Raw genomic sequence first — 10,873 nt, 5'->3', positions numbered from 1 at the left:
CTATTGGTTCTGAGAACAATTTTTAACAGAAAATTACAGTGAATGTTTCGTGTGATCTAGTATACGGTCATCTGATTGGACCTTAATTTTATATTATATTATATGAAACAGAATTTAACAGCCCAAGCTTACTTAAATTTTCTTCGTTCTCAACTTCCAACATTGTTGCAAATACTTCCGAATGATGATGTGCAACATATTTATTTCCAACAAGATGGTTGTCCATCTCATAACGCTCGGATTGTTGTTCAATATTTAAATTCAAAATACGGAGAACGTTGGTTGAGCACTTACGGACCAATTTCTTGGCTACTTCTATTTGAAATCAATAGTCTACACGGTACCAATTCAAAGTATGAAACATTTAAAGCAGCGAATCCGTACAGCATGCGAAGAAGTTCGCCGTGACAGCGTTATAAGAGCAACTAATGAAAAATTTATTATATAGAGCAGAAGTGTGTCTACAAGAAAATGGACTACAATTCGAACACTTATTGTAATTACAATACATAACTTCTTTCATTAAATTTTAAGTTATAATTTTCTGTTCTACTTTTTTGTTATGTTATTATTTTTTGTTATAATTTATTGTTTGGTATGTAGTTTTATTTAAAAAACAAGAATCCATATCTGTGAAAAAGTAGCATATACAAAAATATTTTTTTACTGTAGAATAGTCAATATAAAAAATTTAATACAAATAAAATAATTTTTCACGAAAACGTTTACATTAATCCCACGACTGTAAGGTCATCTCAAAGTTATAATATAGTAGGTCATTGAACTCGTCTTGACATCAGTTATTGTGAAGTAAAAAATATGTAGAACCATTTAAAAAAATTAGAGTGACCTTGATTTTTTTTCTAAAAAAGAGTATTTTGCAAATTTTTAATATTGCAATTTGTAGCCGATTAAAAACTGACTAACTTTTATCCAAACTAATTTTTGTCAGATTATCGGAAATGCCGGAAAAATCATGATCACAGTTACATCGCACATCCGGTATATATCAAGATTAAAAACATATTTTTCGAAAACATTTAACTATTCTTTTATTGCAGTACTCTGGAGCATGGCTGCCGTCGGAATTTTAGTACGAAAATTAATGGACAAAAAATTTGATTTGATGGGTCAAAGAACGTCTCGTTTCAAGAACAAAACGGTTCCGTGGATGGAAGCGACAAAAAGGAAAGAACAGTCTAGTCTGCTTGAAGAAGTTAAGTCGATCGATCTTTAGCTTTCACCCACGGAGAAAAATGTACAAGTTACTTCTCTATTCCACTCGTGATTTCGTATTCAATGTAAAATATACTCGATGCGATCTCATCGATCACATAGTTAAGATCAAAGATTTGCGAAAGGTGCTCACAATGTGTTTCAATCATAACTGACGAGACCACACGAGAGATAATTTCTCGCAAGATCTTGTAGCTATTCTTTACGAGTCAAAATATAATGAATAGTATATATCGCGAAAATCATTTAACTCTTAAAAAATTGAGAATCCCTTGAAGAATTTGTAAGAAATTATTTCTGAAATTGGAGAGAAACTTGAGATATAGTTCACGATTACTGAAAACGCAAGGAATTAAAAACCGTATCTGCGTTGCTCGCAGTCGTGTAACTTCTTGAACAAACGATTTTCTGTTTCACGCTTAAAAAAAAAGTTTCGTAATTGCGTCAAATAGCATCGTTATTACAGTGATAAATATGAAAAATGTGAAATTGATGATAGTTTAAGGCTGAACTTGCAAGTTTATTGCGGAACATATTTCCATTATTGGCACTCAAATGGTTATCTTAAGCCGAATCTGCATAGGACTCAGAACACGAATCGAAGGATTAGACGTACAGCGTGACATACATATTTTATGTCGTAGACATAATATATTGTGTTCCAAAATTAACTGCCAGTACTGAAAATCTATGGTGGCACGTAATGTAAACTATACATTTTCAGCGCTGGTAGTAAATTTGCAACTTTCATAGGCTGTAGGAACTACGCAGAACTCAGAGAACTCACTGAAGTTGGATGAACTTCAACATGCTGAGTCCTGCAGCCGGAAATACGTCACGCTGCATCTAATCTTGTGACCTGCGACCCGCGTTCTATGTCTTATGTAAATCCAGCTTTATGCGGAAAGCGAATTTTGTTTGCTATATACCGTGATACATCAACAAAATGTCGCATTACGCTGAAAGTTCTAATTTTAAAGGATTTAGGGAAGACCAATCATTAATATCCCTGATAGTACGACGTCAGAATAATAATTGAAGACTGTGTATCAAATACGTATTAACAAAATTGATAATCCCTAGGAGAACGAAAAAAAGAAAAAGAGATACTTTTTACTGTCTTACAATTAGTCATCAAAACTAACAGATGTTGAATGCGTGTCTGCAAAATGGATCGCGCTGGCTGTTGATCTTCATTATCTTTGATGTAACACGTGTAAATGTATTCCGAACACACATTCCCACATGTCGATATAAAAATATAGTTCACGCTATCGTCGCGTGGAAAGTATTAACGATTTAATATTATTAAAGCATCATGGAGCTAATCCATCAGTCAGATCAAAGCACGGTCTACCTCACTTAGAAAATGGCTTTGGTACGTCGGGTCGACCAGATACGTATAAGCGTATTCAACTTATACGAACCTACGAATAATATTACATTTTTTTTCTTTTTATTTGCATCTTCAGGTCAGTATTAGGATGGCTACTGTCGTCGATAAAAATCGCGGAACTGCATAACAAACACGAAATTAAGATCGTTAATAAAAATTCGTACAGCCCTTTTGTTTAAAATAAAGTTTAATAGGAATAGGCACGCCCGTGATCGTTTAACCTTTCACGGAATACATTTAAACTTTGACCATAACACTTTTGAAACTTGCGGCATCGCTCGCGTCAATTCACGCTTGTCACTAAATCGATTCAGCTTTTATCGCCTTCGAACATGAGATTTGCCACCTTAAATAACTTTTAAAAATTATGGAGAGTGACAATGTGTTAATGATACTATATGCGTGTGCAATTTCCGGCATTCAGTTTCATACCAATTATGTTAATATTGCGATTATTTCAACGCAACAAGGTTAGAGAACAGTTAATACTTTATGGAAATACACACAATTGGTTGCCTCCATTCCGTAAGATTTCTCATCCTATAATAAATTGAAGAATTATAACATGTAATTTTAGTCGAAGAAGAAGATTCGTATAAAAGTAGATTTATATGAAGAAAAAATTAGTACAAAGAAAACGTTCAGAAAAAATTCAGAAAAAGAGAAAATGTAAAGAAACTAATTATTAGAAGCGAATTTTGTGGATTTTATACTTTAGGCGAAAAAAGTGTTTTCAAACTTTTAGCATGGAGTATATATGTATATAAATTCGTACTGCTGGGATGCTGGGAAATGTGCATAATTCTACATAGAAGTTACGTATAGCATTGTAAAATTATTACATCACTCATATCGTACATAATTAAATGTCTGCATTGGGCATGTATGCATATAACTGATATTTTAATTATTAATGCTTGATCTCTCGGTTCAAGCTTTCAATGTAACCTCAATTTGATGCTATTAGTGTGACAAATAAATAACATCGGATGCGTAAATCTATATCACATGATTCATGTTGCATTTACGCATAAATTGTTTTTAAACGAATTCTAGTATTATAGTTTATCGGAACACACAATTTACTTTTCATATAGTAAGACGGTAAGATATTATATTTGTAATTATGTTTATAATTTTTTTTAAAGATATGATTCTATGTGACATTAATTAAACTCATGTAACAGTGGCTCATCGTAACTTTATGTGAACATAGTTTCACATCTTTTATCGAGATACGAATATTCTGATGGAGGTACACAATCTTTAATTACACGATATGTACTCTCTCTAAGTACGTATACTTATTGAATCTGTAGAAGCAGCGCAGCAATTATCGGGGAATCGATTTTATCGAAATTACACGCTGATACCACCGGACAGGACTAACGGTAACTGTCTACATGACAATTAAGCCAGCTTTCCGTCGCAGCTTTATTCATGCCATTAAGCTTAACTAACAATAAGTCACTGACACGTCAAATCATACGTTAGTCAGACACATACAAACATAACGTACAGTAATATTTCACTTATGCAGTCGTGAATTTTTCTATTCATGTATATTGTATGTTCTTATATATTTTGTTCTTGTATGTAAATTTCTATATACATTACAGGATATATTATAAACTTGAAGTTTTGATCGATCAGGTGTAACATATGTATGGACAGGGCATTTATACATATATATGAGATGTTACGCGGATCGTAGAAAATTAAATTTACACGAATGGAACAAAATTTAACCGAGCTAAACGTGATCTCTGATTTGATTTGCTAATACCGCGAAATTCGATTTATAAGCCGCTGTATATGAGAAATAAGTTTCACCTGCGCAAAGCTCGCCAATGTGAAACGCCCGAATATAGAATATTCTTATACCTACATCGCTTTGAACAGCAATCGTTATACTGTCTCAAATGTACGGTGTTTGATACGTAAAACCTATGGACGATATAATCTATGTGAGCACTTTGAAACGAGAATCACTAACGTAATTTTACGATTTGAAGATATAGCAACAAGCATATAAGAGTAACATTTTACTTTATCAATTTACAAGCTGTAGTATCTACAATATTGCATGCTTATTCCGAGTGGTATCGAAATAACATTAATAATTTGTATTACTTTTATTACGTGTACGGGAAATAATACGCTCGGAGCACGGTGGTTTACATCGTAAACCACTGAGGCGGCGTAGCAGCCGACACGATTTTGTACACGCGGACACAAAATATTAAATTTTGAGAAATATCAAATTAAATGCGAAGACAAAGGAAATAAACTTCTTTTACGTTGAATTATTATTATTTGTAGTTGTATAATTTCGAAATTGTACACGTTGTGTTTTATTATTTGTATAGTTTCGAAATCGTAATGCATTTATCTTTTATGATAATAATTTTATCCATTTCGCTACGTAACGCGTTGTACAACGTCGTTAACAATTAATCCAACCGTATGCGGAACCATACACCAAGAACAATTCCGCTTTAGTAACGTGTTTCAGTAACTTCCGTTATTACGTTATATTCTCCACCTCTGTAAAGTCTCAATGAATCCAAATATCCGCTTCGCGTGATATCGATTTTCCAACATTCATTTTCTTGCGCGCTTACACGTACGTTCCGTTAATCCTTCATTTTACGCGATAGCCCCAACATGACATGTAATGTACTCAACAAAGCAACAGGCAATGCACCGTGACCCGCCTTTTGTTGATTCTAATAAGGCATCCGATGGCTGGAGAAGCGGTAGTTTCGTAACGCAGAATATTGCGATTAAACCTGCCGACTGACCTAATCATAATATTTTAACTTTATTAGACGTTATATTACACGTAGGATGCATATTCGATATTCCAATGATTTATCGGGTGACCCCATAAACCCATCGCGACTTGTCAAATCGCGCTAATAATAATGAACTTGACGAGCCAACTCGGACGGTCAAGGTGCGAATTCCTTCGACGGTAACATTCTTGCAAATTTTTGACATTTCTCGAGCAAGATTCCACGAATTTTTCTCTCACCGCCAAGACGGAGGAATTTGCTGTTCCTTCGAATGAAGCAACGTTCGCATGGCTGCACATCAGAGGGAGACCATTTCGATATGCCTCAACGCGAGTGCGCAAATCGACAACCGCCGTGGTGTCGGACGGAAGATTTGCGGTCGCGCACAGCTCTCATGCCGTGAGAGTACCATAGGAACGAACAAAGTCAATAATTATTTGACAAATTACATTCTGTACGTACATATCGGATAATCGCTCGAGGGAAATAATACGCTCGGAGCACGGTGGTTTACATCGTAAACCACCGAGGCGACGTAGCAGCCGGCACGATTTTGTACACGCGGACACAAAATATTAAATTTTGAGAAATATCAAATTACTGAAAATGCGAAGGCAAAGGAAATAAACTTCTTTTACGTTGAAATGTTTTGAACTGTGAAATTTGATATACTCAGTATTAAAAATGAATCGCGGAATTTCTCTTTGTTATAAAATATTTAAATGGAAATGGATCATCCATAAATTGCAATAGTCGCTAATTCTCGGGATGGCTATCTACACCGATTGAATAATTACATTTATATATAGGTAAATGAAAAGCTATCGCAGCCATTAATCATAGCAATTTGCTACACAAATTACGCGAACACATTCACAGCAGGTATAAACGTTGTCTAGTAATTACATTGAAACATTAAAATTGTATAATGTATATATTTAGAATATTATTGATTTAAATGAAGTATAGCTAGTATCACAGTGGTGAATTAGTGAAGATATAATGGCATGTTTTACATAAATATAATTTATTATGCATCGACACGTATTGATACATATTACATTGTTTTTTTTTGTTTTTGTTTGGAAAAAGGAATATTTGCACGATTTTTTAAATAAGATTATTAATGCAATAATAGCGGGTCAAATAATTTGTTTACCAATTTGCGTTTAACAATTTTGAACTTTAGAGGAAAACTCGTTTAAAAGTTTTATTGGAAAGAACTATTTCCTCATTGCGTTTATGTCATCAATTTGCCCTTTCTTCCCGAAGTTACTTTCCGTTTCTGGCTTTAGTATAATTTTCTCCTGTACTTAGAATGCACTCCTGGGAAATTGATCGTCGATTTATCAAAGGAAACTTTTGCGTTTGTAAAAACAGAGTCAAGCTCTTTTCGAATAAAATATATTTACGTTTACATCAAGATTCTTACATTAAGAGTTGCGACAATTTTTCCATAAACTAATCAAGTTTGTGGAGTATTTGTTCATGCGATTCGTTGATCAAACATTTTATATTATATATTTACAAATCCTTAGATACCTGGTTGTCACAATTCTTAAGAGATTTCACACCTTTATATTCTGACTTCAATATTTTCTCTCTCAAACATACACATACAAAGAAAAGTATTTATTTGTGGGAAATACTGGTCGCGCTATTCGCCAGAAACGTGATTCCCAAGAGTGTATAAAAAGCCACATCGTCAGCTTGCATCATTTTTCTTTCGTAAAAGTCACCGCCGGCGACGACGGCATCAGTTTGATTGCTCTCGCAAACAAGAGTTCGACATGTACGGTACTCTACGCGGTATCGGCAACGGTAGAGTAGTCCAGCTTCCATGCAACGTGCATTGTCCAGATATATAAAAGCGAGAGAGTCACTTGAGGGAAATCGTGTGCGGGATGGGAAATGCACATTTTTAACTGGAGCTGGTGGCATTTATTGAACCCGGAAACGGGGGTGAAAACGGATGGGATACGTTAAAATTCCGCAATGGCTATCGACTGAACAACACACCCTACGGCATCCTTGCAATTTTCAACTTCAACGTATATCTCTTCCTCTCACTCTCTATGCACCTTTACATATTTAAGAGTCACCGAGCGCGTAAAGTAGGGCTCATTTTACTCGCCAAAGTTCCGACGCGACATCGTCCTCCGTCGGAGAAAATTGATTTTCTAACGAAATGTAACCGGGCACGAGATATTTTTCTACCTACAAAGAGCCCGCCAAGTGATGTCGTTTTACATGGAAATTTGTCGAGACCAAAGCTCGATGTACACACTCAGATACTTCGATCACGATCAGTAACGAATTGCAAACAGCTGCGCTTGCTCTCGATGGGAAATCGTATTAGAATATGAGAGAAACTATGATAAATGACGTACCACACGTATATAGATTTTATGACTGCGCGATTTATATAAATGCGATATGCATGAGACGTGACTTATAAGAGTATTAACGGTAATCGATCGCTTTCCAGGAAGAAAAGGTCATTAAGCATGCCACATGTAACACGTCCACTTTCAATATTCACTCTGCTATAACGGTCTCATTTATTACACCTGTTACATGATCGTTGTTTTTTTCTACGATTCCTGATTGAATTCTACGTTTCTCTCAAGAGACACGATTTCTTCTGCCGGTAAAAAGCATGATTTGTGTGTACACCACACTTGTGTCCCACGAGAAAAACGTCATAGCGAAAGAAACGTATATCTTGGGGGAACATCTATCATATCGCTAGAATTCCTCGAGAGCAGCGTGGCGACGGTTATGTTACGGATGATCCGTGTAACATGCTGGAAATTATTCGAGTCTCGTATATGAGATGTTACGTACACATGTAAGACACCGCGTCAGCATGCGCGAACAAGAGCAGTATAGTTTTCGTCTTTACTTCGCATACAAGAACGGTGTTGGCGGCACAATTTATCGTTCACAGCAGTTGTACAATTTCACATTTATTCGAAATTCTGACGTCAACACTTAATGCTTTTCCTAATAACGACAGTTCTGAGTTAATAGTTTGACTTTGTATATCAACACACAAACCCAACTTTATTTTTAGTTGTTTTAAAGAGCACTTTATGCGTTCCACCATTAATCACAATAAATTGACTGCAATTAATCATTTGTCGAGTTGCTTTCATTTTTTCGCGTAGCAACCTAAAGCGGTATCGAAACTTTATCTTATATCTTCTTTTTATAACTGTACGGAAATTTGTAAAATTCCATAAAATGTGAGAGAATTAATGAGAGAAGGAATCATAAATTTATCAAGCTGTACATGTAATATACTGTATGTACAAAATGTATATATCAAGATTTATAAAATTGTAAATATCTGACACCGACAATAAGCGATAAGAGCAAAATAAATATAAATTGTTGCAGTAAACAAAAAACAAACATAACAAGCAAGAAATGAAGCTTATATCAGTCGAAGTTGGATCTCAAATGCTTTAAATAATTGCATGTGAATTTATATACCACGTTTGTAGTTTCTTGAATTAGTTTTTCAGACTTTACAAGGAGAGACTCACATATATATAATATTTTACGGATTTTGATCAGTTTTTATGTGATTATTCTAAGGCACCAAAGAATAATTCCTGTAAAGCAGTAAATTGCATCTCTGCGTATTTTTTGAGAAAATCATAATTTTAGATTACGACAATGAATCGCTTTGAAACCTCTTTACTCTTCGTTTAAACCTATTAATAAACAACAAATGAAATTTGAAGTTATTTAAAATTAGAAAAATACATTTTTGGCAGACACGAATATATAATATATATTCGTGTCTGCCAAAAATGTATTTTTCTAATTTTAAATAACTTCAAATTTCATTTGTTGTTATATATACGAGTATATATTTAAACACGCAGGATATCTAGAAAATCGCCTGTAATACTTCGGGAAGTGATTCGGAACTCAAAAAGAAGGGAAAAAAGCCATATAAGCATAGATCCGGAAATAAGTCGTTCCCGAGTTATAACCACTTTTATGTTAAAAAAATTGTAATTTATTTTTCATAATTATAATCATAATTTATTTCATAGTAGTGTCTTAAGGGATATAGACAGAGTGAAGGCCTAAAAAATCGGGAGTTTTTTGAGATTTTTTTTTAAATGTATAATAAAGTCAGATAATTGACCTCTTTTTATTACAAAAAAGTTGGATAAAGTTGTGAAATTTTTATTAATTAAAAAATCGCTACGTCTGGCGATAGAGGTAAGTTTTCCGAATGAAATGCAATTCATCATGTCATTGATGTAAATTGCATTTTTCTTCGAAAGACGTCAGAAGCACTTCTAACACTTAAATGACTTTCGTGCGTACAAAAACTGGTACGCATCATCGTACAAAAACTGCTGTATCTTCGTCAATTTTTCGAATATTTCTTTAAAACTTGGCATATGTATTCTTGACATACGTATATCTTTCAAAATATTACAAAATTAAAAAATCGATTTTTTCAAAATTTTACCCTGTCTATAGCTTTTAACACAAATAATTACATTTCGGACTATTTTAGCGTTACCTAGAATGCATCACGTGGAGACAAAGTTCGCCTGGCATCCCTCCAGTAAAATAAAAAAATTTTTAAATAAAAAATAAAAAAAAGGAATGCCAAGCGAACTATGCCTTCACGTGATGCATTCTGGGTAACGCCAAAATAGTCCGAAATGTAATTATTTATGTTAAAATATTACTGAAATAAATTATGATTGTGATTAAGAAAAATAAATTACAATTATTTTAACATAAAAGTGATTGTAACTCGGAAAAAATTTATTTCCGGAGCTATGTTAATTATATCTTTTTTCTTTTTTTTGGGTCCCGAAGTATTGCGGGCGATTTTTCTGGACATCCTGTATGATATCCGAGTATAGAATCCATGACACTGTATTGTCTGCTTCAATTCTTCTTATCGCTTTAGTCCGGATCTACAAATAGGTTTTTAATCCTTAAGTTATAAGAAATGGACGAATCACAGTTGATTATTCTCCTCGCATTCGACTGTAATTAGTTAATTAGTTATCGGTTGAAAAATCCAATGGCGAATTTACACATTTTTGCATCCTAAGCTCTGTACTTTCTAAATTGGCGCTCCTTTAAAACACAAGGCGCTCCTTTCAGACAAATGAACAATAAAAAAATTTGGCTACCGTCGAAAAGTATCGCTATTTCACCAAAACATCAAGATTTTAGTTTTATATATCAAAGCACTACTTCAAGGTGCCACATTGGCGAACATTGTACAACTGACAATTCCGCATAAATATAAAATTTATTTTAATTTTGATTTTTAGGAGCGCTCCTAGGTCTGGGCTTCATGGACTTCTGTCTAATGTTCGCTACTGTTGAAATCAAAGAATACCAACTTTCTCAAAAACTATCAATTTTCGAATCTAATATATATATATATATA

This window comes from Trachymyrmex septentrionalis, unplaced genomic scaffold (assembly GCF_001594115.1).
Source record: "Trachymyrmex septentrionalis isolate Tsep2-gDNA-1 unplaced genomic scaffold, Tsep1.0 scaffold101, whole genome shotgun sequence".
In the NCBI taxonomy this organism is placed as follows: Eukaryota; Metazoa; Arthropoda; class Insecta; order Hymenoptera; family Formicidae; genus Trachymyrmex; species Trachymyrmex septentrionalis.
This window is presented reverse-complemented; position numbering follows the sequence as displayed.